Source organism: Octopus bimaculoides, chromosome 7 (assembly GCF_046866305.1).
Source record: "Octopus bimaculoides isolate indiv1 chromosome 7, ASM4686630v1, whole genome shotgun sequence".
Classification (NCBI taxonomy): Eukaryota; Metazoa; Mollusca; class Cephalopoda; order Octopoda; family Octopodidae; genus Octopus; species Octopus bimaculoides.
In genome coordinates, this window is record NC_142934.1 from 106207218 (window position 1) to 106233816 (window position 26599).

Sequence of the window (26599 nt, forward strand, 5' to 3'; positions counted from 1 at the left end):
GACCATGCTTATCGTTTTTTCCGATATCTGCGGTATTGTGCATCGAGAATTCATCCCTCAGGGCCAGACCGTCAACTGAGAGTTCTACTGTGACGTTTTGAAGTGTTTTAGAGCGGAAGCAACTGGATCTGCGGAGCATGAAGAATTGGATTCTTCACGACGACAATGCACCCTATCACCAAACTCTCCTCACTCATGAGTTCTTTCGTCAAAAACAACATGGTGTCGCTTCTGCGGGTGTTTCGGATAATTGTATAGGGAAGTGGGTTATACATCATTAGATGTACACCTGCTTTCCTATATTAAATTAGAATGAACGGAACGCAGAACTCCAAACTATCAACACAACAATATTTATTTAATGTGGAAAATAGACAGCTTTACTCTTGGTTGTTGAGACGCCTTCTGTGTGTGAGAACATGGTTGTTGGGACGTTGGTATGTTGATGTGAGCTGTCTGACGTGAGTTCGAAAGATGGAGAGAGACAGCTTGACACGTCCATACTCCATGCCGGCCGGCCGCGAAAGAGACAGAATAAAGCGGGAAACGCTTGGATGTTGAATTCCACGCATGCGTGAGACTACGCATGCGCACGGCGTTATTACAGGGCTCCCCTCGCCAGTGTGGAACGCACGATAATATAGTTTTTTTTCTGGAGGAACGCCTGAGGCAGGATGGCCACTGAAAACCACCCACAAGATGTAGCACAAACACACACAAAGAAAAATGAAAGAAATGAAATGTACACTCGTGTGATACATGCATGCAATGTTTCTGAAAGGAAAGAAAATATATGAGTGCACAAATGTGTGTGTGAGAGAGAAAAAAAAAACACAGAACATAGTAAAAGTGTCTGTAGAGAAAAAAATCCAGTTCGTATAAGAGTTACACAAGATTATAGCATGTCCATACGCAGGAAGTTGTGGTCAAAGGAGCAGAGCTGTAGTTGAGCGTCGATGCTGGGACTTGTGTTTCCTGGTACGGAATATCCTATAAAAGTTACACAAGGAGATTTAGAATGCTAATACGCAGGAAGTCGTGGTCAGTGAGCAGAGCTGTAGTTGAGCGTCGGATGCTAGTTGAGACCTGTTACCTGGTACTAAATATCCTAGTCGGCTAGCTCTGACTGTTGTGCGTGAGTGGATATGCCACTCATACAGTGAAGATAAAACCGAGTGTGTTGATATTGGTGTGTCCCTGGTGGTGGGGTTGTTGGCGCACGACATTGTGGTAGACAGTACATTGGTGGTGAAGACGTCGGCGCAGAAACTGGTTTATAGCTGTAGCTGTGTTCTGTATGTGTGGTGGTAATGATGTCCTGTTGAAACTGTTGGCGACGTCGGGGGAATGCTTGTAGTTGGTAGTGGTTGTTGTTGTCGTCGCGGTGGTAATCTTGGTTGAACGAAGCTGGTGGCGAAAAGGCTTCTTGGTGATGATGGTGTTTGAAGAGGTATGCCTTTACAGACGGTCGACAAACACAATCTGTACGACCATTAGCGAAAACCTTGAAGAAATTTTTAACCTAAGATGAAATTGTTCGCATGTGACGAGCATGTTGCTGCTATTTTTAGCAAGTAGACGACGCTGTGTAAAAATGAATTTGACGTCTCGTATAGTATTATTGGTTGGTAGTCCAGAATCCATGGCCGCGTTTGTTCTTTAGTCGGGGTCACCACTATAGCGAAGTGGGTTATACATCATTAGATGTACACCTGCTTTCCTATATTAAATTCCTTCTGTGTGTCCTTGCTCAATCGCTGGTCAGTCAAGAAAGAGACAGCTAGACACGTCCATGCTCCATGCCGGCCGGCCGCGAAAGAGACAGAATAAAGCGGGAAACGCTTGGATGTTGAATTCCACGCATGCGTGAGACTACGCATGCGCACGGCGTTACTACAATTGTATATAACTCAAATGATTTATGCTTTGGTGTGAATTAAATGTAAAGGCTTATTGACAATGGTGTATTACCCCGCCACGTTTCGAATAACCGTATGTAGTCCAAATAATTTATGTTCGGGAGTGTTTTTAACACACACCTTTGTTGGAGGAGGCGTTTGTTACTGTTGCACTATCTGTAAATCAGATATGATAATTCTTTCAGGGAAGACGCGGGTGGCTTTTGGAAGTAATGTAAAAAGATCATGTAAAACAGGTTTAGAAATTACGAATTTAGATGACAACGAACAGATAAACAAGCAGATAAGTTCGTTTTAAAGTGTGCGCATACAAGACATGCTTAAAAACAACAGCAAAGATATAGCAACCTCAATAACCTTCAGGATCATGTTTCAGTATTTCTCTTTCTCTTTTTTCGTTTTCGTTTTAAATATGTTAAATAAAAACAACCGACTAAGAATACTAAATAGTTACGTTTAATGAAAACACATGAAATAGATATCAACGTTTCAAAATAAAGTGACCTTGTCCTTTTTGTGCATAGACTTATTTTTCTTTTCTTTCATCACAGTTTCTCACAGGTTGAGATAAAAGTTTGTTATTAAAATTCAGAATCGTTTTCCAGCATTTGTGGAAGTAGACTGCTGGTCACCCACGATATGCAGTTAATTTATTTACATTGCGAGGTGGCGAGCTGGTAAAATGCTTAACTGCATTTCACCAGTCTTTACATTCCGGGTTCAAATGCCGCCGTGGTGGTCTTTACTTTTCAGCATTTCGGGGTCCATAAAATAAGTATCAGTTGAAAACTGGGGTCGATTTAATCGACTTATCGCTTCCCCCGAAATTGCTGGCCTTGTGCCAATATTTGAAATTAATATATTTGGTACTTATTTTATTGACCACGAAAAGATGAAAGGCAAAGTCAACCTCGAGAGAATTTGAACTCAGAAAGTAAAGTCGGAAAAAATGTCGCTAAGCATTTTGTTCAGCGCTGTAACGATTTTGTCAGTTGGTCACCTTACAGCTATCAAAATAATATTGATTTTTAATTTTGGCACAAGGTCAGCGATTACAGGGTTGGGGTGCAACTCGATTACCTCGACCCCAGTCAGCAACTATTACTTATTTTATCGATCCCGAAAGGGTGAAAGGCAAAGTCAGTCTAAAGACAGACGAAATGCCGCTAAGCATTTTGCCCGGCGTACTAACGATTCAACAAGTTCACCACCTTACACCAATCAGGTTAATAATTATTCATATTCGAATGTTTACGTGACTTTAAAGGTGTCATACCTGGCGGTATTTTTCTTTAATGAGAATGGAGCAAAGGGTAAAGCTGTTGCAGACAAGATTTGTATTGAGAATTACGAGGGCTGAATTTATTTAATAGATTTTTATCTAACGCCCTGTTTAACATCATCACCTGGTCCATGGCTGCCTTTGGTGGGGCTTACTTTGTTGCAAGCACCTGATCCAAGTCTCCAGTCTGAGGAAAATTCTACTCGTCTCCCACTTGTTTCGGAGGCCATGGTGTATGGTTGCTGTACTTCTTTTCCTTTCTCTTCCTTTATGCGCTCCAGCCCAAAGGTTGTGACTCCGCTTGGCACCCCCATTATCAATGTTTCAAAGGTCATCCTCAAATGGTTGGATTTTGATGACTGAGCTATTTTAATATTATTGCTCTTATTTGATTTTCTTACCGTGATATAGACTCACTTGGGATCTTGGACAGCAGAAAGACAAGGTTCTTTTTGAATTTAAAAAAAAAAATCCATGCTTCATGTACAACCCCCAGGTTCTTTGGATCTCTGGATAATAATAAAAAAATTCTGTCTAGGTTTCTACCGTTTGCAGTGGTTTTCATAATTGGAAGTATTTATTTTTATCCTATTTCAGAAAGCAGTTACATTTTATTTAAAATGACTTTATGGTGTGAAGTTGTTGCAGTTGATGTTGCTATCAGCTTTTTGATCAGTCCCAGACAGTTCTGTGATCAAGTGAGAAGAATGTGATCAAAGATTTTCCAACCATATTTTTGTACATACAAGACTACCTTGTCCAATATGCTCTAGATAACTCCAGAAGGTCTAATGATATGTAGTGAGTCCCCCATTGGTTAGAACTGGGTGAAATTGATAAACTTAAAACTTTAGTCTAGAAATTTATAGAATTACTTTACGTTGAAGTCATATTAAAAATATTTTCTATGAATAATTTTCCACCGCCTTGTAACACTGCAATTCGCCTCATTCTAATGTAATTTCTTAACATTAAATAATTTTCAGTAAGAAAACTGAATATGATTTAGTTTTGTGAAAATGTACCCTCTATTCTAATTTCATTCACAACTAGGATACATTACAGGAATAGAATCAACTCAGTTCTACGAATACGCGCTACTATTCTTCTGTTATAATCCCATTCAGTCATAGAGTTTGTACACTGACTTCATCCTCACTCAAGTTATACTCTAGTGCTACTGTTTCATATTGGATGTGGGCGTTATGTACTGTTAAAATAATAACACATCTGTAGTAGAACAGAATATTGGAAAGAATTTATTCACATACGAGCTATTATTTTATCTTTCGAGGTCTTTGCTACTTAAATTGAATAGACTACTCCAATGCAAAAATCTTTCCACAAATACAAAGAAATCTGACGTATATAAAACTGCACTGACAAGTCTTTTGAAACTGCAACAATACTTAATTAATCGGAACAATAATTGTACACAGGCATGTGGGAACCAATTTTTGGTGTAATAATCGCATATATACATCACAAGACAATTGTTTCATCTCATATTAAAAGTTTTCTGTTATGCGTGGGAAATATCTTTCTCTTAAATTCTTAGACTAGATTATTCAGAAGCTGGAGAAGAAATCCATTAATACCAGCAAACAGAGATATTGGTTTCAAATTTTGGCATAAGCCTAGCAGCTTCTGGGCGGTGGGGCAGTCGATTACATTGACCCCAGTGCCTAACTGGTACTTACGTAATCGACCTCGAAAGGATGAAAGGCAAAGCCGATCTCGGCGGTATTTGAACTGAAAATGTAAAAACAGACAAAATGTCGCTCAGCATTTCATCGGCATGCTAACGATTCTATTAGCTCGCCGCCCAGCACCAAACAGATATATTATTCTCAAGTATCATAAACGTAATAGTTACTTATAAATTAGTTTTTTCTATTGAAGAAATCATAAATATTATATACAGTATCAAGCAAATATTTTGTCTATATTTCACGGATTTCATGCTTACGTTTTACGCTTCTGGTAAGAGATGCAGTGCTCCGGGTGCCTTAGATTATCCAGCAAATAACGAAGCTGTCATATTCGGATTGTTTTTTGTTTGTGGAGTTGGGCATTTCCAGAAATTCTTTTAGTCTTACAAGAATCTATTTCACAAGACAGTGAGATAATCCAATTTTAAGGCGCCTCTTCCAAACCGGGAGAGACATACTACCACCGTGATGAAGTGGACTCTGAAATGAGGAAGGAAGACCAAGGAAGAGTACGTTTCAGACGAAATGATAGCGATGGCAGCCGGCCCGAGTGGAGGTAAGAGGAAAGCGAGCAATCAGAATGCTTGGAGAAGGCTCGTTTGTACGTTGTGATGACAGCACTGGAGGATCTAAGAACTTTTAACAATCAAGCTCAGTCTTAAGGTTCCATTACTTCAGACACATGGTGGCCCCCGAGCTGATGAGATGGGCTGGATATTATACCTGGATACTTTTCCTCTTTTACGTGAGACCCAAAACCACATTGGACCCAACCATATTGGACCCAAAATGAAATAATCGTGCTTTCTAGTTGTTATCGAGGCATAAGTTTGTTATAATTGACGGCAAGTTCATTATGTCTCAGACATGGCTGTGTGGTTTGGAAACTCGCCTTGCGATTACGCGGTTTCGGGTTCAATGTCACGACGCAACACTTTGGAAAAGAGTTTTCTACTATAGCCCCGGGTTGACTAATGCCTTATGAGTGAATTTGGTAGACTGAAACTGCGTGGAAGCCCGGCGTATGTGTGTGTGTGAGAGCGTGCGTGTGCGCACGTGCGCCTTTGTCTTTGCCCTCACTTCCACCGCTTGACAACCGGTGTTGGTTTGTTTTCGATCTCGTAACATAGCGGTTCGGCAAAAGACACAGGTAAAATAAATACCAAAGTTAAAAATAAGTACTGAGGTCAATTTGTTCGACTAAACCCTTCAAGGTGGTGCTCCAGCATGGCCACAGACCAATGACTGAACCAAATAAAAGAAATAAAAGAAAAGATGCACCTGCAACCAAGGTGTATACATGTACTCTGTAACAAACAGACGGAATTCAGCCCACATTGCGGCTGATGTCATCAGGTTTTTCCACTAGACAAAGAAGAATGCATTTTATGAAGCAAACGACAAAATATTGTGAAAAACTGCGCTTGGGAGTATATACAGACCGAAGCCCTTGAAGTTGAAAACGCACCAGATAGACCTAATTTTTTTTTACCAAGTTTGAACATATTCTGTGTTATTTTGTAAAATATTTAAAAATTGTATTGTTAACAAATATCTAATTGGACAGCAATTATTTTGGTTGGTGTGTCTTTTGATGTTTTAGAATTCTAATTCATTGTGGTAGACAATCCTATGTTTATGTGTAGTATTGAAGTTAATTTATAAATGGATATAATTTAAACCAATGTTTTATCCAGTACAAGAATTTTTCATTTACATTCATCTGTCTATGAAATACTATTTTCTTTTTTCCCCTTCATTCTAGAAGTGTACGAGCTTGTTGCTTTTTTTTTCTTCGTTTTCTAGCATTCGTCCACTATGTTCATAAAAAAATGTTTCATAACCGAAACTTTGCTTTCCAAATTAATTATATAAATTTTCTGTAGTGGTTGTATGGGTAAAAATCTCGTTGCGCAACCATGTGGTTTCAGGTTATTTTTTCATTTGGGGTTTCATTTTGCGCTTGTGTAGTTTATCGTGCCCGCGATAACACGATGGCCTATGTTTGTCCTAAGAGCGACACAGACTAGACCCAAATTATCTCTTGATATCAGCATTTGCTTCTTCTTTCGTACAAATTAGTGATAATGAATTTTGGCGACACTTACTTTAATTCTTATACTAATATTTTACTCCATTTCTGTACACTTGCTCTAATTGTTTTATTTTGAATTTTCCCTAATTATTTCATGATACATATTTACGGGACGAAAACGCTAAGCAGTGATGTGTATAAATCCATACTCATTACCAGTTCAAATATGCTTGAAGCATATTCGAACCCGTAAGTAAGCCATTCACAATATTTTATCATGGGGAAAATTTCTCGCTGGAGACAGATAAGAAAAAACACACCGAATCAGTCCGTCACGACGCTGACCAGATTGGTGGATGCATATTTTATTCTTTGTTGGAAGTATACCAATGATAACCTATGAATTTTATTGCTTGGCACATTCATAAGTTTGACGAAATGTAGTGGTTTTAATCTATTCAGCTTTTATTCTTTTGAAAATAAATTTAATCAAATATCTTTTCCAATGTCTCCTAATTTTGTATCTCATAGCTGTTAGGATTTTGTATCTCTTTTTAATCTGAGTAAAAAGCGTCGCAGGAACATAAAACAAAACAAAGCTGATACCCAGACTTCTGTATGTTGTTCATAACTGGAAGGAGGATTTGAAGAAAGCGTTCATGATCCCAGACCGCATTGCAATAACATAGTTACGCCCTGACCTTATGGTATGATCTGATGTGAGGAGAAAATTCCTGAATGTCGTGTTGACAGTGCTTTAGGAAAGCAATGATGGGTGGGCACATCAAAGGGATGGCCTAAAATATGAAGTATATAGATTCGAAGCTAGAGTGTGTACTGTCCAGGCAGTCCTTTAGTTTGTCTCTTTCCTGGACCTCAGCCTATACAGGCTTATACAGCAGACGCAAAAGTGTCGCCTCCGTAAAAGCGTCACCAGGAGTGGGCAGCTCCTCTACTCCCAGCTACATTACTGAGTACTCAGTGAGCCGTGTAATGCAGGAGGATGGCAGAGTACAGTTCTTCCAGTATAGGTAAGATGTCGAAAGTTTGTAACTATATTTATTCGGCTGGTTACGAAGGAAAACAGAGCAGTGATACATAAATTAGAGAGACAAGTAGAAAATGCTTCATCAGAGCTATGTAAAGGAAAGGCCGAAGCTGAGAACAAAGAACAAATTCCCAACGAGTAGTAAAATGAAAACAGTTGTTTCATTATCTTCTGTTGTTCATGTGTGGGTTAAATAAACCAACACTTTTGGTGGCATCAATGTTGTTTAATACAAATGGAGGGAGCGATACTACCAGTAATTGTAGAAATCATTACTAGCTCCAATTGAGAGCTGCTGAAGGGAACACTCGGCAGTGTAAGCTGTGTGTAAAATAATGAGATATTTCTAAATTTTTATTACCTAATCCCAATTTTATTTAATGGAGACTTTTCTGCGTCTAGTCATTTCAATCTTTTAATTTTGTTTGGTTTAGCTAACCATTGTTCAACAGCGTCAGGGCTGCAACTTCGATTAATAAACGATATCATGTCCATCACATGAAATACTCGTATGTTAGCATTTCCTGCAGTATCATTGGTAGATTTGCCTCATTCAGCCTCATAGATACAATATAGTATACTCTCATTACTTCACATTTTTTTAGAGCTTCCACCGACCTCCGCTTCTGGACTGGCTGTCTTATTAGGTCAGTTACCTAGAACGGAAATGCTTGGTGTCATTATTTGTATTGAATTATTTTCGTTATTTCTTGCTAATGCCTTGATGCTTTTGTTTTCAAAATATTTCTCTTTATTTGTGTGTGTGTGTGTGTGTGTAAGTATGCGTGTCTGGTAATATAGAGCACGATGAGATTTATAAAATATGTATAATTATAAGTAATTAAATAGATGTAGGCTTCATAAAAAGCAACGGCTATTGTCATAAAAGAATAAGGCTACATAAGCAGACTCGCATCCTCTTTTATCGTCTCCTCTTCTCTTTTATTTTCTATTCAATGTGTATTTTTCGTTTGCAGCACAAGACCCACTTTCATTTACCTTAAGTGCATGCAGTTGTGTTTTGTGTCACGTACTCAGTTTTTGGAAATAAATTATGATGAATCTTTTACCTAATAACTTACTCAATGGTATTACTTGTAATGCACAACATATATTGCACCTGTAATCTTGCATGCCTTTACTTACTACTGGTGATAGATTATTAATCGATTCAATTAATTATATTTTTCCTATAAACGCCCCTTGCGGGCAGTAAAGAAATAGGTATTTTATCTGTCTTTACGTTCTGAGTTCAAATTCCGCCGAGGTCGACTTTGCTTTTCATCCTTTCAGGGTCGATGAAATAAGCACCAGTTATGCACTGGAGTCGATGTAATCGACTATTCACCTTCCCACCAAAAAATTATCAAAGCCTGGTGCCTAGAGTAGAAAAGAATATTTAAAGGCCGCGAGCTGGCAGAAACGTTAACACGCCGGGCGAAATTCTTAGCGGTATTTCGTCTCTCTTTAAGTTCTGAGTTCAAATTCCACTGAGGTCGACTTTGCCTTTCGTCCTTTCGGGGTCGATAAATTAAGTACCGGTTGCGTACTGGGGTCGATCTAATCGACTGGCTCCCTCTTCAAAAATTTCGGGTCTTGTGTTTAGAGTAGAAAAGAATAAGAGGGGTGGATTGGTAGAATCGCAAGAGCTTTGGGACAAAAATGCTTTGCGGAATTACTTCTAGTTCTTTACATTCTGATTTAATATTCTTTCCAGGGTCGATAAAGTAAAGTACAAGCAAAGTATTGAGGTCGATACAATTCACTGTTCTAAGTGTCTGTGCGACAAGGACGGAAGAAATGCTACAAAGCGTGTGTGCTCATTACATCAAATCATCAGTGTATAACGTTGGCCGTCACAGACACACACTCACGTGCGCTCACACACACACACACACACATACAACCAGCCAGCTGTTTTCGCCCCCTCTGATGAACCCCGCTTCATAAAACTATGTTGGTTTAAGGCCAACAAGTCCGTGCTGGCTTTTGTATAGCTTGGACGGGGTGCTCTTGTGATTAGCTGATGAGCCACAGCTATCGGCACCAAAGCGGAATTTGAAGATAGAACGCAAATAACAAAAATGGCTACAACGAAGTATTTAATCTAACGCCCCAAGTGATTCTGCTGATACGCCGTCTGACTTATATATACATACACAGCAGGCTTCTATCAGTTTCCGTCTACCAAATCCTTTCACAAGGCTTTGGTCGGCCCGAGGCTACGGTAGAAGACACGTGCCCAAGGTGCTACGCAGTGGAACTGAGCCCGGAAGCATGTGGCTGGTAAGCAAGCTACTTACCACACAGCCATGCCTGCGCCGTTCACTGAAATTGGATTAAGTCAAACGAATGCATATCTGTTTGATCAAACATGCTCAAATGGAAATGCAATAATTAGAGGTAATTGTTAACAAATATAACAAAAGTAATCCATTGAATATTAAACGGTTATAAAAGTAATTTTTATCTATCTAATTTTCCTTATTTCTTTTGTCTTTATTAGTGACTCAGGGAAGCGATGCGCTTTTGACGTCAGTAGACCTATTAGAAAGAAAGAAAAAAAAAACTCTATAAACGAACGAGTAAAATACATATAATTGTTTGAACAAAATGTTAATATTAAAAAATTAAAATTAAAATTAAAATTAGAATTAAAACAAAAATTAAAAAAAAGAAAAGAAACAGCTTCATTATTAGTCCCATCTGTTTAATGAGGAGGATCAGAACTTTACTTCGACATCAATTGTCCTTTTCATACACAAGCTGCTGTTGCATTTATCATGGGGTAGTAGTAATTAACAATCAGTATTATCTTCTGCAGTGTGCTGCTGTTGGTGTTGTTGTTGTTGGTATTGTTTTTGTTGTTGTTGGTGGTGGTGATGGTAGTGGTGGTGATAGTAGACATAATGACAGTGGTAGTGACTCTTCTAAAATTTCGAATAGGGGTGTAAGTAAGAGTAGTAATAACTAATATAGTTGTACTTGCTGCTGGCACTTCTCCTAGGTAGAGGATTGTCTTTAAAAATAATCGGGTTTCAACAGTTGAAGTGAGTACTTTAATCTCTACAGTTGATAGGTTGTTCCCTATCCTAGCACATTTTCTTTTCGTTAGCGATATTTTTTTTTATTCATCTCTGCAAAAAGGGGTTTATTTTTTTTTTCGTTTAAGAACATTCAAATGGCAACGAAGTAACATCACATTAAAGAAAAGTAACCAGAAATAACCACAGAAAACCAATCAGTCAATATATTGTCTGCCGCATCGTAATCATTCCAGTTTCTTTCTTTAATTCTTGAAGAGTTAAATGCACCAATCATAATTTCAGAGATTGGACTCTTTGGGAAAACACGTGAGCACATTTGTAAAAATTTAAATAATCACGTTTTATAGGTATTGATTTTAAAGAAAAAAGAAAACACGGAAAAAAGGAAAAAGTTACAGATTGACCTTGTAAAAAGCAACCATTAAATGTATCATCATAACTATTCAAATTAGTCTTGAATCACGCATATTTTGATTGACATTATTCATTTTATCTGTGCTCATATTATTTTGGGACAACTTCGTGAAACTATTCCAAAGGATTAATTCCTGTGTGATTAAAGTAAGTACCTTATACTTTTAACTTATAATTATTTTAATCTATCGCCAGCGAACATAAATGTTCTAATATTGTAGTCTCTTACGAAATATGGGTTATCACGTTTTAACGGTAGTTTCTGATATGTGGTTATACATTTTGTCCTCTACTAAAATAAATACTTTCCCTTGTTATACTATTGTTCTTTTATATATATATATATATATATATATATATATATATATATATATATATATTAAAGAAGTTATATATCTTAGTTATTCACATTTGTAATATACGCAATGGCGTAGCGTGGGTTACCAGCACCCGGAGTAAGGTTAATGTTAAGGAAAGATCGCGCTATTGTTTTTAATTTACTAAGGTGTAGACACGGCTGTTAGTGTGGTTAAGAAGTTTGCTTTGTAACCGCGCGGTTTCGGATTCAGTCCCACTGCACAACACTTTCTGCATCAGGACAATCATTGTTTGTGAGTGAATTTGTAAGATGGAAACTATGTGGAAGCCTGCCCTATATATATATATATATATATATATATATATATATATATATAAATGGAACGAGAGGGCATTAAAACGTTAGGACAGATAGACAACACAAAGGCAGACAAGAGAAACAACAATCAGAAGGACAGGCAAAAAAAAGACGGGACATTTTTGGCTTTCTTTCATCAGTCAAGTAGCAGAAGTCACGACCATTTCGAACAGTTACACACACATGTACATACATATATACGACAAGCTTCTTTCAGTTTCCGTCTACCAAATCCACTCACAAGGCTTTGGTCGGCTCGAGGCTATAGTAGGAGGCACTTGCCCAAGGTTCCATGCAGTGGGACTGAACCCGGAACCATGTGGTTCGTAAGCAAGCTACTTACCACACACAGCCACTCCTGTGCCTATATATATATATATATATATATATATATTAGCAATACCTTGAAAATATGTAATGCATTATCTGCTTCAGAAAGTAATTTTCTGTTTAAAGACCGTTAAAATGTTAATGTGGTAGTAAATCAGCTATCTCGATTAAAGAAAAAAAAAACAGGAATATTGTTAATCCAAAACAAAGCGAGTAACGCATGCATTTATGTTTACCTTAATTTGTAGCTCCTCATATATATCACTTGCAATTATGTAAACTGCTCGGAAGTGAGTCGTGTATGTGAAAATGGATGCGCAAGCTTCATGACAAAATTACCGTATAGATTGCGGCTCTTGACTGTATCCACGGCATTCCGACCCTGTTTGAAGGCGCGATTTGTGTGCCCAGAACTTACTTTGTAAATTGTATTAACCATTTATCATCCACGATTATCGATCGCAGAAATAAGCGTCACAGATATGAAATAAATACCAACTTCATATTCTTTCTCTCTCACATTCACAAAGTGTGTGTGTGTGTGTGTGTGTGTGTGTGTGTGTGTGTGTGTGTGTGTGTGTGTGTGTGTGTGTGTGTGTGAGAGAGAGAGTATGTATATGTGTGTATGCATGTATATATGTATCTATATGACAGTCAAGATAGGACTTCTCTTATTAGTCCTTTATGTTTAGTTTGAAAGAAGAACGTTTTCCAAGTCTATTAGTTTCAAGATCCTTCACCGTTTTGTCTTCTGAAGGCTTAATCTGCTATGCCAGTAACCAAGAGCTAGCCGTCACACACATACACACACGTGTGTGTGTGTGTGCGTGCGTGCGTGCGTATGAGGTGACGATGAAGCAGTGCGTCGAACAAAATATTTTGTCACATCCGAGTTGCGCAGACATTCCTTTGGCACTCGCATCAGCGGAATTGGAATGAAGCACTGACTGCTCGTTTCAAATCTAAAAGCAATATCGCTGATGCCCACAAACACCGGATATAAAATAATAATGAATATCATAACAAATGTTAGCATCAATATATTCTTCGTACAGAATATTAGTTTAATAAAACATTCAAAGTTAATGATATTTAAAATGAGCTGAGCTGCTGAGAAGAACATTAATGAAATGTTTGGATTATTAAGTGATATTAAGAAATAAGCGGTTTAAACCACTGCGCTGGAAAAGCTTATGAATGAACGTATGTATGTGCATAATGTGCAAGCATATATCATTATCTATTGGATTCAGCTTCTGTTGTTAAAGATGTTTGTATATGTGTGTTTAGTATTTTGTTACAGCCATAATAAAATCATAGACTTGTGGTTGAATATTAAAGGGCATACGCACTAAAAGAGATTGGCTGCAAGAAAAAGACCTGCATGGATGCATTGCTATGCAGAACAAAAAAGGCCTTTCGAAGCAGTTTAGTTTTTGAAATACAGTTTCTTATTTAAAGACAAATTACCGTATTTTAATGTGTATAAGTTTAAAAGAATATGAGAATTTCTTATACATGGATAGTTTTATAATCCCTTACAAAACCTTTTTTCCACATTTTAAGCCCCCCAAATTAAGGGGTTCCTTACACACGTTAAAATACGGTAAATATTGCCGCAGACACAGTACTAAAAAATATTCTATTATTTCTATAGCTAGTAAATCACTTTACAGTATCTAATAACATTTCACTTTCTTACATAGACATAAGTGTAAAAGCCTCTGTTTCAGAAGACATTTCAGACTTTGATTCAGGCATAGTGTCTTTAGGACTACATGATTCAATGTTTTCTTTTTATTAAAAAGCGGTAGAATGTACTTTGAAGGAGATTTTGTTGCTATCTCTACATGCTGGAGCAACATCATAGAGGCTCTAGAGTTGTTCTTCAAGAGAGGGATATATTTAAATGAGTTGTTGGCACTCCGTCGCTTACGACGTCGAGGGTTGCAGTTGATCCGATCAACGGAACAGCCTGCTCGTGAAATTAACGTGCAAGTGGCTGAGCACTCCACAGACACGTGTATCCTTAACGTAGTTCTCGGGGATATTCAGCGTGACACAGTGTGACAAGGCTGACCCTTTGAATTACAGGCACAACAGAAACAGGAAATAAGAGTGAGAGAAAGTTGTGGTGAAAGAGTACAGCAGGGTTCGCCACCATCCCCTGCTGGAGCCTCGTGGAGCTTTAGGTGTTTTCGCTCAATAAACACTCACAATGCCCGGTCTCGGAATCGAAACCGCGATCCTATGACCGCGAGTCCGCTGCCCTAACCACTGGGCCATTGCGCCGCCACTATTTAAATGAGTAGACTGCAGTTTATTGCTGGTAAACTAGACCGGCGGATTGGCTGAATCGTTATAGTCTCATAAAAATGTCTTAGGGTATTTAATTACAGCTCCTTAAGTTTTGAGTTCAAATCCAGCTGAGGTCAACTTTGTCTTTAATTCTTCCGGGACAGCGACGTAGTTAAAATGTGTGCCACCCGGAGCAGCCCTTGAATTTGCCGTCTCCCTACCCCGTGTTTCCCCACAACCCTATACAGGTTTATACAGTAGATATTTGGTGGGAAAGAGATTAGTACACCAGGACTTGGTACTTTATTTTATTATCATTTCATTGATCCCTGAAACAGTACCATAGTACAAGGTGGTTGCGAGAGGGCCGGTCCATCCCAAGCACTTTGTAAAGACTACAGAATGGTATCTGGCAGACTTAGAAAAGTGCCCCCATGTTTCCAACAGTAGACCCTTGTAAAAAAGAGAAATTTGGAAATGTTTGGTAAGAGTATGAGACAGTTGTGAAGTGTATAGCTTGGAAATACTGGAACGGACCCTGTCAGGTCGATCAGGTAGGAGTAATTGGAGGAGTTGTCACTCTTTGCGAATAGGTACTTGGAAGCCTTTACTGGACTCTGCGTTGCTTATAAATCTATTCTGTTTGAGGTGTGGTAAGTAGGAGTATTCTGAAAAGGTTTGGAAGAGGCCAGAACTGGCTACAATTTGGAGGAAAGTCTGCTTCCTGAGCAACTGCATCCTTTTCTTTATGTTGGTTAACTTACAGGCATTTGAGTGACGAGCAGAACCTCACCCACACAGTGGTGATGGATGATTTTTTCCCGTTGTCGTAGGGCAGTGCTCCGCAACCGGTATGCTGTGGCACACTGGTGTGCTACGAGACGATGCTAGGTGTGCCGCAGTGTAACCTAAATATAATTTTTTTTCCCTATACTTTTAGTTATATTCTTAGTTGAGGTGTACCGCTGAATTTTGAAAAGACTATAAGTATACCGGAAGTGAAAAAAAGGTTGCGGAGTACCGTCGTAGGGCAATGTTCCTTTAAGCTCTGCGCTTGTGCGCGTGCACACTTCCTTTACGAATAGCAAACAGGGAAAAAATTTGCGCATACAAGGTTTTCAAAATTAGATCAAATTTTTTAACAGTTGATTATTATTATTATTATTATTATTATTATTATTATTATTATTATTATTCTTTATTTCTTACTACTAATCAAATCAATATCAAATAAATGTCGAGTATTTTTGTCAGCTTTGGCTTTGTTACCACATAAAAGACTCTTGAAATAAAAAAAAAAACAATCAATGTAAAACAAATATAAAAGAAAAGTAATAACGTTAAAATATATGCAGGATGATCTGTCTTTTTTATAGGAAATCAAATTTAAAAGGTATGCATAGTAAATTTCGAGTACATAGTAAAATCTTAAATAATACACGCTTGAAATTAGTGAGTGTCTGCGTAGGTTGTCAACATAGCATTTTGAACAATGGTTTGCGCGCAACCACAGTATTAAAATAATGAGCGAAAATATTAGTTGTAGGCGTTTTTGTTTGCTTTTTAGTACTTTCGTACTTAATACAGCAACTGGATGGACCACTCAAGAGATTTGTGATTATGGGTGGGCTTTGTGGTGAGGAATGTGTAGAGACATGCCTGGCAGGATTGTATCCCATCATCCTCCTAGCTATCTAGAACCTTAAATACATATTAATGCACTAAAGTCATACAAAAGTGTATCATGCAGGATGTTGAAAAATTAAGAAGGGAAAGAGGATTGAGTGATAATCCAGTAAAGTTTTCTTATGTATGATCTGAAGATTTCCTTCATATATAATATTTAATGCGTGGCTAGCGAGCTTAAAATGTCATTCTATGTCTACGAATTGGAGAAAGAAAAGGTTACATCCACCAGTTATTGATCGGCCATCTGTATAAAGTGATGAAAACGAAATTCTCACTTAAAAGATGCGTTTAGATTCAAATACTGACAGCAACACTATCCTAATTTGTCAAGAGGCACAGAATTGAATAATGAAAGAGGTGGGAATAATGAAAGAGTGGGTATTCGGTGTTTTTATGGACGCTAGTAACATAAGATTATTAGTATGGTTCTGAATATATTTTCTACTCTAGGCACAAGGCCCGAAATTTTTGGGGGAGGGGCCAGTTGATTAGATCGACCCAATACGAAACTGGTACTTAATTTATCGACCCCGAAAGGCAAAGTCAACCTCGGCGGAATTTGAACTCAGAACGTAAAGACAGACGAAATACCGCTAAGCATTTCGCCCGGTGTGCTAACGTTTCTGCCAGCTCACCGCCTTGGTTCTCAATATATTCTTTTGTACTCTAGGCACAAGGCCCGAAATATTTTGGGGAGGGGGCCAGTCTATTAGATTGACCCCAGTGCACAACTGGTACTGAATTTATCAACCCCGAAAGGATGAAAGGCAAAGTCAACCTCGGCGGAATTTGGACTCATAACGTAAAGACATGAAATATCGCTAAGCATTTTGCTCGGCGTGCTAACGCTTCTTATTTCTTTATTGCCCACAAGGGGCTAAACATAGAGGGGCCAAACACGGACAGACAAAGGGATTAAGTCGATTACATCGACCCCAGTGCGTAACTGGTACTTATTTTATCGACCCCGAAAGGATGAAAGGCAAAGTCGACCTCGGCGGAATTTGAACTCAAAAAGTAAAGACAGACGAAATACCGCTAAGCATTTCTCTCGGCTTGCTAATATTTCTGCCAACTCGCCGTCTGGGTTCTGAATATATTACACCTATAAAACTATACTGCCAGTCTTTTGTATGTAGTAATGAGACAAGATTAAACTGAAGGAATGTTTTTTCTACAACTTGTTTCTACTTGTTTGAGCCATTGAACTGCGGCCGTGCTTGGGGAACACATTAAAGGGTTCTAGGGGAACAGATCAACCCCAATATTAATTTTTTAAATAACATTTTGCCGAACCGCTAAGTTACGAGCCAACACCGGCTTCCACACAGTTTCCATCTACCAAATTCACTCACAAGGCATTGTGTTATCTGAGGCTAAAGTAGACGACATTTACCCAAAGTAACCTGCAGTGGGACTGAACCCGAAACCATGTGATTGCAAAGCAAGCGTCTTTACCACACAACCATGGGAAAGTTACATATGATCGAGTGAAGGGCTGCAATCCAAAAGGTCGCATATTCATATTCGTATTCAATTCATTAATGGCGTTGTGTCATAAAATAAAATTTCTAATTTTCGCGGTCTACTTTAGCAAGGCATGATTCGCTAGAATGATCGGTGGGAGCTCTGTGAAACAGATGTATAGTTCGTAAGCTGAAAGACAAATCACTCCATAAGGATGTCATTAATCCAATTAACACGCAAAATAATACTTTAACAAATCCTGTTATGGGAAAAGTAATATCAGTGTTATTTTGTATAAACAACTTCTTAGCAGGAAAATAATGTATTTTCGAATTAAAAGTAACGTCTTTACCTTAGCCCTAAGATCAAATTATTCCATGTTGGAATTATTAAATAATTAATACACAAAATATTCTGGCCATTCTTCCATTAAGGAAATTTAATAAATGTTTATTTTTATAAAACTACAACTTAGCAAAAATGATAATGTTAATGTTTTCACACTACAGTTAACATCTTTATCTTATAATTCATATCTGGTTTATGAAGATATATTAAATTAATTTCGAAATAATGCTGATAAAGTCAGACAAAATGAGACGTCAATGATGACAAGATAAAGTTTGATTGTGGAGGATTTATCGGTAATAGTCATGAGGATAATCTTGATCGGAGCGATTGTTGATTATTCTATAAAAGCTGAGGTATAAATACATATATGTATGTGTGTGTGTGAGTGGGTGAGTGAGTGTGTGTGTGTGTGTGTATGACCATTATTACGGAATAAATAATCGAATTGATTTTTTACACACACACACAAACACACACAAGGCATAAACATGGCTATGGGGTTAAGAAGTTCACTTCACAGCCACGTAGTTTCGGGTTCAGCCCCACTACGCCTCATCTTGAACAAATGTATCTCGGGCCGACCAATACCCTGTGAGTGAATCTGGTAGACGGAAACTGTGAAGAATCACATCGTGTGAGAGTGTGTGTGTGTGGCATGTCTTTGTGTTTGTTCCTACACAATTTGTCAATCGGTGTTGGTTTCTTTACATCCCCGTAACTAAGGCTCTTTGTCTTATGGTTTCAAATTTTGGCACCTAAAATTTTGATGAGTTGGGGGTCAGTCGATTGGTACATATTTTATCGACACCGAAAGTATAATAGTAAAGTCGAACTCAGCAGAATTTGATGTCAGAACGTAAAGAGCTGGAAGAAATAACGCTAAGCATTTTGTTCGACGCGCTAACGATGACAGGAAGAGAGCGGAGAGGGAAGAAAGAATCCTATTAAGTATATATATTGTTTCGGCAGCAGACATGTGTTGTTAATTGACGCTGAGGTAATAACTATACGATTAGTAAGATCATTTGCCATATATTGGCGAAACAACATCACAGTTTCGTGCCATTATCTTATAAGAGTGTTCATTTTAGTGGTGTCAGCGCTAAAAAGCTGCCGGGAGAAGCGAGTGAACATAAACGAACAATGAACGAGAACAGAATGGGAACAAGGCATAATGGAAAACGTCATAAGTAGTTGGTACATATACGCATATATACATATAAAAGGCCTTCCGGCCACGAGACAGCAATGAGAGGGGACATGCATAGAAGTTACGAGTATATATACATATCAACACACACACACACACACACACACACACACACACACACACACACACACACTCTGTTATTAACTCTGCTTTGCTGACTAAGCTTTCTAATGCAAAGCTGTCTCACTGTTGAAGACCGGCAGTTAATTCAGTTCTAATCAATTGGTAATCCTCTATAAAACTCAGGTTTTTAAAAAAATATGCATCAAAGTACTGCTCACATATGTATCTAGTTCAGCTCTGCTGATGCACATACGAATGTACTAGACTACATTTAAAAGAAGGCCAGTTAATTCATTCAGCAACACGTTTAGACTACTGGCTTGCAGATAGGCTAACTGTCTATTCTACTGCTTTTGTGACGACTCATACACTCTGAATTAGCTAAATGCATTCACCTTCCACCTAAGATCACTCGGCAGACTTTGTTCTTTTAGTTACCTCTAATGTGTCTTACCCTTCAAATTTCCTCTTATCCTTCTTTTCTAAATCATTCTAGGAACAACTGTAAATATCATGAGTAAAATTTTTCCTATGCTTTACAGCAGTTCGGCTCATTTTAAATGTCATTAACGCTGAATACTTTATCAAGCAAATATCTCGTGCGAAGTTTACATTACTGCTAGCATTTTATATATTATTGTTTGAATTTTTTTATACAATACATTCGTCAACAATAGCGACATATTTTACAGATTTCAAACGGCCAGCCATTGGCTCACTCTATTGACGACAGTGGCAACGGGGTGGTTGTGTAACTCAAGTGTAGTAAATATCACAAATTATTTTCATTCGAAGCACTCATTTATCGCCAACACACACACACTGATGTACTATATCTAGTTGCTTAGTCCTCTTAGGACTTTTCCATGCTCTTACATGTCGGACCATTACCACCATATTAGGTCTGATGTTCTGCTTGCTACTTGTGTGAATGGTAATCCTGTGCATTCATGAATGTGAGAGCTTAATGTGGTGGTGGTTTACTTCGTGTTCTGACGTTTAAAAAGTCTCACCAAAATCCTAACGATCTGTAGTTACCAGGTGGTTCTCTTATCATATGACCGAACCATTATACTTTCTGCCTTCTTATCAACTTGGTAATGGTGTAAGTCATGGGATGAGCTTCTCTTATTTTTGATATACCTTTCTCGTAATGATAGCTGTGGTATAGATAGCAAAACACTTCATTTCAAAAACTTGTAATCTGCTTGCATCTTCTAAATTTTGAGTCGCAGCCTGATATCCACACTTTTGTACCATATTGTGTTTGTTAGTCATCTGAAGGCAGTAAATTCCAGAGTGACCTGTCTTTTCTCATCTTCTGATTTATTTGCTACTATACTGCTGAGAAACATATTCAATGATGTGTTCTATCTCAGAGGCATTCAGTATGATCATTTCTCAGGTAGGTGACAGGGCCTTGCCTTTCATTTATGAAAGGTCGTACAGATTATGGTTTTGTTGCTAGAACATGTAATATCTATGAAGGGCATCAGGAAGTGCCAGACTGAAATTTCAGATATTGAATTCTCTCATGACATACACCAGGAAAATTTTGAAAATTGGGACAAAGCATACAACCTTGCATTAGATTTACACTTACTTCAAACAAATATGACCATAGTACTCTTGGTTCTATGTACAGCTCTTGGTACTGTTGTACAGCTCTTGGTACTGTTGTACAGCTCTTGGTACTGTTGTACAGCTCTTCCATAATTTTCCGTATCTTGAAGATCTTGTAGAATGTCCAGTTGCTTTTTGTATGCATTTGAATCTACTCCACGTCTATTTCTCAGTTTTCCAGCAAGATATTCAAAATAAATGGGCTTTTGAATTCTAAGCTTTGAATTCTAAGCTTTGAATACTAGCTCTTGATGGTGTGTCAGACCTTTGGCACTATGCAGTAGTTCACAATCGGTATAGCTTTCAGAATCGAGCTTTGATACTAGGTTTCCAGTATCTATGTCCATATTTATATCACAGTACACCTCTCACATCTTCGCTCCAGTGATCAGTGTTAGTTCTTTCAGCTCTTCCAGGAGCTAATCTATAGCATGGAAGCAATCATCTTGGTTTCGTAACGTTGGATTGCTTCAAGGTCCGTTGCTAATAAAGCACTATATGACGACCATGGTTGATAGCAGTAGTGTAGACGGATAAAAACAAATACCCTTCACCGGACCAACAGCTTTTTGGCGTCCCGTTTTCCAAATGATTTCAGAATCGATCATATCAGTCATCTACAGTAGTGCTTTAATAGACGGTACCTCGTGTTATTTTCTGGCCATTTTTCTTTGCACGTAATTTTGATGTCACCGAGCTTCCGAGTAGTGTGTGTGTGTGTGTGTGTGTGTGCGTGTGCGTGTGCGCATTTGTTTGAGTACCAGCGCTATCACGGCTAATTGCGACAAACAAAATCTCTTCTAAGAAATTTTAATTGATTTCATTTAGTGGTTTAGTGGTTTAGAAATAAATCTACTGAAGTAAAAGAACCCATCTCTGATCCTGTTATCTTTAAGGTAAAAATTAGCGAGACTTCATATATAAAATAAAAACTTACCAGCTTTGGAATGGCTTGATAACACAAAACGAATTGTAAATTCCTTCAGTTTGATATTGTCAATTTTTATCCCTCTGTTTCTAAACTATAACTACTTAGCTTTCGCTTATTCCATTACATCACTTACCGATTCAAATGTTAATATCGTTCAACATGCTAAGAAGCTACTCTTTGCCTTAGAAAATACAGGCAAGGTAAAAAAGAATGGAGGGAATTTGTTTGGGTTAGGGTTGGGTGATTTTGAATGGGCGGCGATGCGTGAAACCATTGGTTATGAGAAAAGATGGAAGAAAATTGCAAATATGTTGAGAGTGAATGAGCCGACTTGAGCGAGGGCATAAAAGATAACCCAAAGTTCAGTGTTGGAACGTGGTCTGTGGGGTCGTACCCGACCCTCACTTCTTTATTGTCTTCTCATTCGTTTTTCTCATTAATTCTTAATTTTGTGTCTCCTGCTGTTGTACCATCCGATCCCCGACCCCTTATCTGTCTTTGTGTTGTCCACTCTGTGTTTGAACCTAAAACCCATTGCCTGTCATGAGCCACATTTGGGGATCTGCTAAAAACGGTCTCACTGTTTTTAGTGTATTGTTTATGTACATTACATTTGAAGAGGTGTGTTCAACAATATTTAGTAATTAAAGTTTGTCATTATTAGCTCTGGCTAACTCTAGAAGGTATTTTGTAATAAATCGCAATTTTTAAACTACCAAAATATTGACTTTTGAAAAGGTTTTTTTTTGTTTAGCATTTCCCATCTATATCATTCATTGATATTTCATATACATTCGCATTTGATACTTTAGTTTTAAAAAAACAAACTAAAATGTTTATAATTGAAATTGTATAGAAAAGGATAAATTTGCATTTTTTCAGTGATCCTCATTTGGGACTTTTCGAAAAATTGATCATAATTTCCAAAATAATTCACATATGAAGAAAATTTAGATACTATTTATCATTTTAACTTCTAAGACACCTGGCAAAGCCAAAAAAATATGAATAAAAAAATTTGGCAGTTAATGGGTTAATACGTTTTTGAATTTATTGCATAAAAAGTTCCTGATGCCAGATGAAATATAAACTGCAATAATGTAGACAGATTTAGGAAAGATATGTTAGTATTCAGTGAATTAGAATTAACCAAATAGCCAACGTCGTTTCATCTCCAATGTAAGTAAGAATATATCATTACTATTCTTGAATACAGATACTTTTTCCAAAGATTAGGTGCAAGAGTGGCTGTGTGGTAAGTAGCTTGCATACCAACCACATGGTTCCGGGTTCAGTCCCACTGCGTGGCACCTTGGGCAAGTGTCTTCTTCTATAACCTCGGGCCGACCAAAGCCTTGTGAGTGGATTTGGTTACGGAAACTGAAAGAAGCCCGTCGTATATATATATATATATATATATATATATATATGTGTGTCTGTGTTTGTCCCCCCCCCCCATCGCTTGACAACCGATGGTGGTGTGTTTACGTCTCCGTAACTGAGCGGTTCGGCAAAAAGAGACCGATAGAATAAGTTCTAGGCTTACAAAGAATAAGTCCTGGAGTCGATTTTTTCGACTAAAGGCGGTGCTCCAGCATGGCCGCAGTCAAATGACTGAAACGAGTAGAAGAGTATATCTCTTGCGAAGCATTCGGTGGTAGAGCCTGTTCAAATAGGTCTATTTCCAGTCTTGTAGTTCTCATAGGTGTGTGTGTGTGTGTGTGTATGTATGTATGTATGTACTATGTATGCGCGCGCGTGTGATCTTTCATTGTCCAGTTTTTAGTTTAAATGCTAGAATAAATATAGCCAAAGAGTTTCTTAATAGAGAAAATAGTTGTCATAAAAGTTTCAATAGAACGTTATAAAAGTTTCTTTTGTAGCAAAAATTTCGGAAACTTCATAACTTCAATTAATGCTAAATATATGTCACGAAACAACATTACCATAACCGAGAGCTGGATTAATTATAGAAACCCTGATAACTGCTCGCTCAATGTAAACTATCATGTCTCTTCTTTGGTATCCTGTGGCAAGGTGGAATTAAAATTGAACTATGGCTCGTTACCGAAATCTTACAGCAGATTAACAGAAACTATATTTAAAATACAACTTTACTGACACAAGCACTCGTCGGTCAATACGAGCGAATAATTTGCGGCTGGATTATGTGTATTATTTATAAATATATTCAGAGATCAAGAAAAGTATTAACAAGTTGTACTGGGTATTCATGTTACCAGTAGTATTCAAAAGCAAGCGACCTGGCACAAAGGACGGAGGAATACATGAGTGTCAATGGCGCTTGCCCTTGAGTGTTTCTAGTAACAAGTTACCCAGTACAGTTTGTTACATAGTTGGGTTGTCGGGGACTATAGTGGCGACCAAGTCTGCTTGGTGAGGAAGTTGATATTCTTATCTGTCTGTCTGTCTGTCTGCCTGCCTACCTACCTACCTACCTATCTACCTACCCACCCACCGAATTCAATGTAGGCTATACATTCTTCTGGAAAGGGAAAGCAGAGAAAGAGTACAGAGGGAGTAGTGTAGGATTTGCTATAAAGACCAAGTTAGTTGAGAGGCTCGAAGAATTACCTTTTTAGCACATCTGATAGAACAATAAGCCTTCGACTACCATTGGATAAAGGAAGATAAACGACTACAGTCAGTGTTTATGCTCTCACAATGCCACATTCTGAAAGGAGTACACTACTGTTCGAGGCTGATCTGAGAAAATTGTTATCTGGTACCCACAAGGATAACAAGATATTTCTAATGAGAGACTTTAATGCTAGAGTAGGAGCTGAGCGAAATATTTGGCATTACTTGGGAAAATATTGTCTTCGTAAAACTAACAGCAATGGACTGCTTCTCCTACAATTATGCAATGCATATAATCTGATTATCAGCAACACTTTTTTCGTCAAAAAAGCAAGTACAAAGAGATACGGATGCATCTATGTTCAGAGCATATGATTGGCTATATTGTCACTAGAAAGCGTGATCTACAGGATATGGAAACAATGAAAGTCATGAGAAGTAATGAGTACGGGATTGATCATCAATTAGTTAGAGTCAAGGTTAGGCTTAAGAAGCAATCTTAGTTTCAACGCAAAACAATTATACACAGAAAGCTTGATGTGGACGAACTTCAGTAAAAAAAAAGAAAAAACTCAAAATGTGTTGAAATTAGTCATTGAAAATTGAATATTTGGGAGAGTTTCAAGAAAAAGATAGACAACACATCTAAAGAAACTCTAGACATTAGAAACCGCAAACAAGACTAGTCCTATGAGAATGATAAAGCAATTTGCAAACTGCTGGAGAGAAAACAAACACTACAAGAAGGGACACTACTTCCAAATTTATCTTCAATCGATAAGAAAGCAGTGGTAACATTAAAGAAAATGAAAGGAAAGGTGTAAAATGTTTTCAGAGCATCCACTATGTCTGGTGGAAAGAAAAATCCCGAGCCCTTCAAAACGTGTCAGAGATGGTAAGATAATGTACCAACTGCTGAAAGAAGTCTAAGGTTTGCTCTTTTTAAGGCCAAGGATGGAAATAAGATCTTGAAGCAGCCACATGAGATATAGACTAGGTGGAGGAAACACAACAGTGAGCTATTGAACAGGACAAGAGAAATTGATGAATCGGTTCTGACGGTATTAAGCAGCGACCATTAAAGGAATGTTCAGATGAGGTACCAAATCACGGAGTCAACAAAGCCATATTACAAATGAACAATGGGAAATCACGTGACATAGACGAAAGACCTGTAGTGGTGCTGAAATATGGTGGAGACAAGCTGTATGTATGCATGCTTGTATGCATGCATGTATGTATATACAAGTGCATGCATGTATGCATGAGTATATGTATGTATGTGTGCATGTATGTATGAAGAAATGGTCGAAACTTATGTTGCAACTGAAAATATTTGCCAAATCACTTAGTCATTATTATACTTACACACACGCACAGACACATACACGTGTGTATGTGTGTGTGTGTGTGTGTGTGTGTGTGTGTGTGTGAGAGAGAGAGAGAGAGGTCAATGACATTGTGGAACAGTCATTTTAGCCATTTATAACCTTTAATACCACAAAACTGTTAAACTCACTTTTAATTTCTATTGTGCCAGGTCAACACTTTTAGTAACCTGGTCGTAATTTGTACCCAACGCAAATTTCGACTCCTCAGTAAATAAACAAAAGTGAATTCAACAGATTTTTTGGGTGGTGGTGGTAGTGGGTGGTGATGGGGGGGGGGGTGTTTTGAACTGGCTAAAACAGCTCCTCAGTTGTGCAATTGCTCCAGTTTCAGCAATCTATTTTTTTAGTAATTACAACAAATTACTTGCTAGGCAAGTACAGCGCCAACACACACACACACACACACACGCGTGCACACATATACATGTATATCTGTCTGTCTGCATGTCTGTCTATGTGTGTTTTGTATAAAATTATGCACAAAAACAAAATATTAACCGAAAAAAAAAAGC

The 26599-nt window shown here is 37.9% G+C and overlaps 1 protein-coding gene and 1 long non-coding RNA gene across 3 annotated transcripts in view; one reads left to right on the forward strand and one right to left on the reverse strand.

Moving 5' to 3' along the window:
• Nucleotides 1-337: 337 nt before the first annotated feature.
• LOC149134876 (uncharacterized) lies at nt 338-6986 on the reverse strand. The gene is made up of 2 exons (XR_016242713.1): nt 5171-6986; nt 338-2119 (listed from the first exon to the last, which is right to left on the reverse strand). It is a non-coding gene; the product is annotated as an uncharacterized LOC149134876 (long non-coding RNA).
• Nucleotides 6987-10739: 3753 nt separating this feature from the next.
• Nucleotides 10740-26599, forward strand: part of LOC106876061 (tryptophan 2,3-dioxygenase) — a 95069-nt gene continuing 79209 nt past the window's right edge. The window contains exon 1 of one of the 2 annotated variants that reach the window (XM_089355762.1): nt 10740-11604. The gene's annotated coding sequence lies outside the window, so the exon portion shown is untranslated. The remainder of the gene's footprint in view (nt 11605-26599) is intronic. The other variant, XM_089355763.1, reaches the window with a different exon arrangement.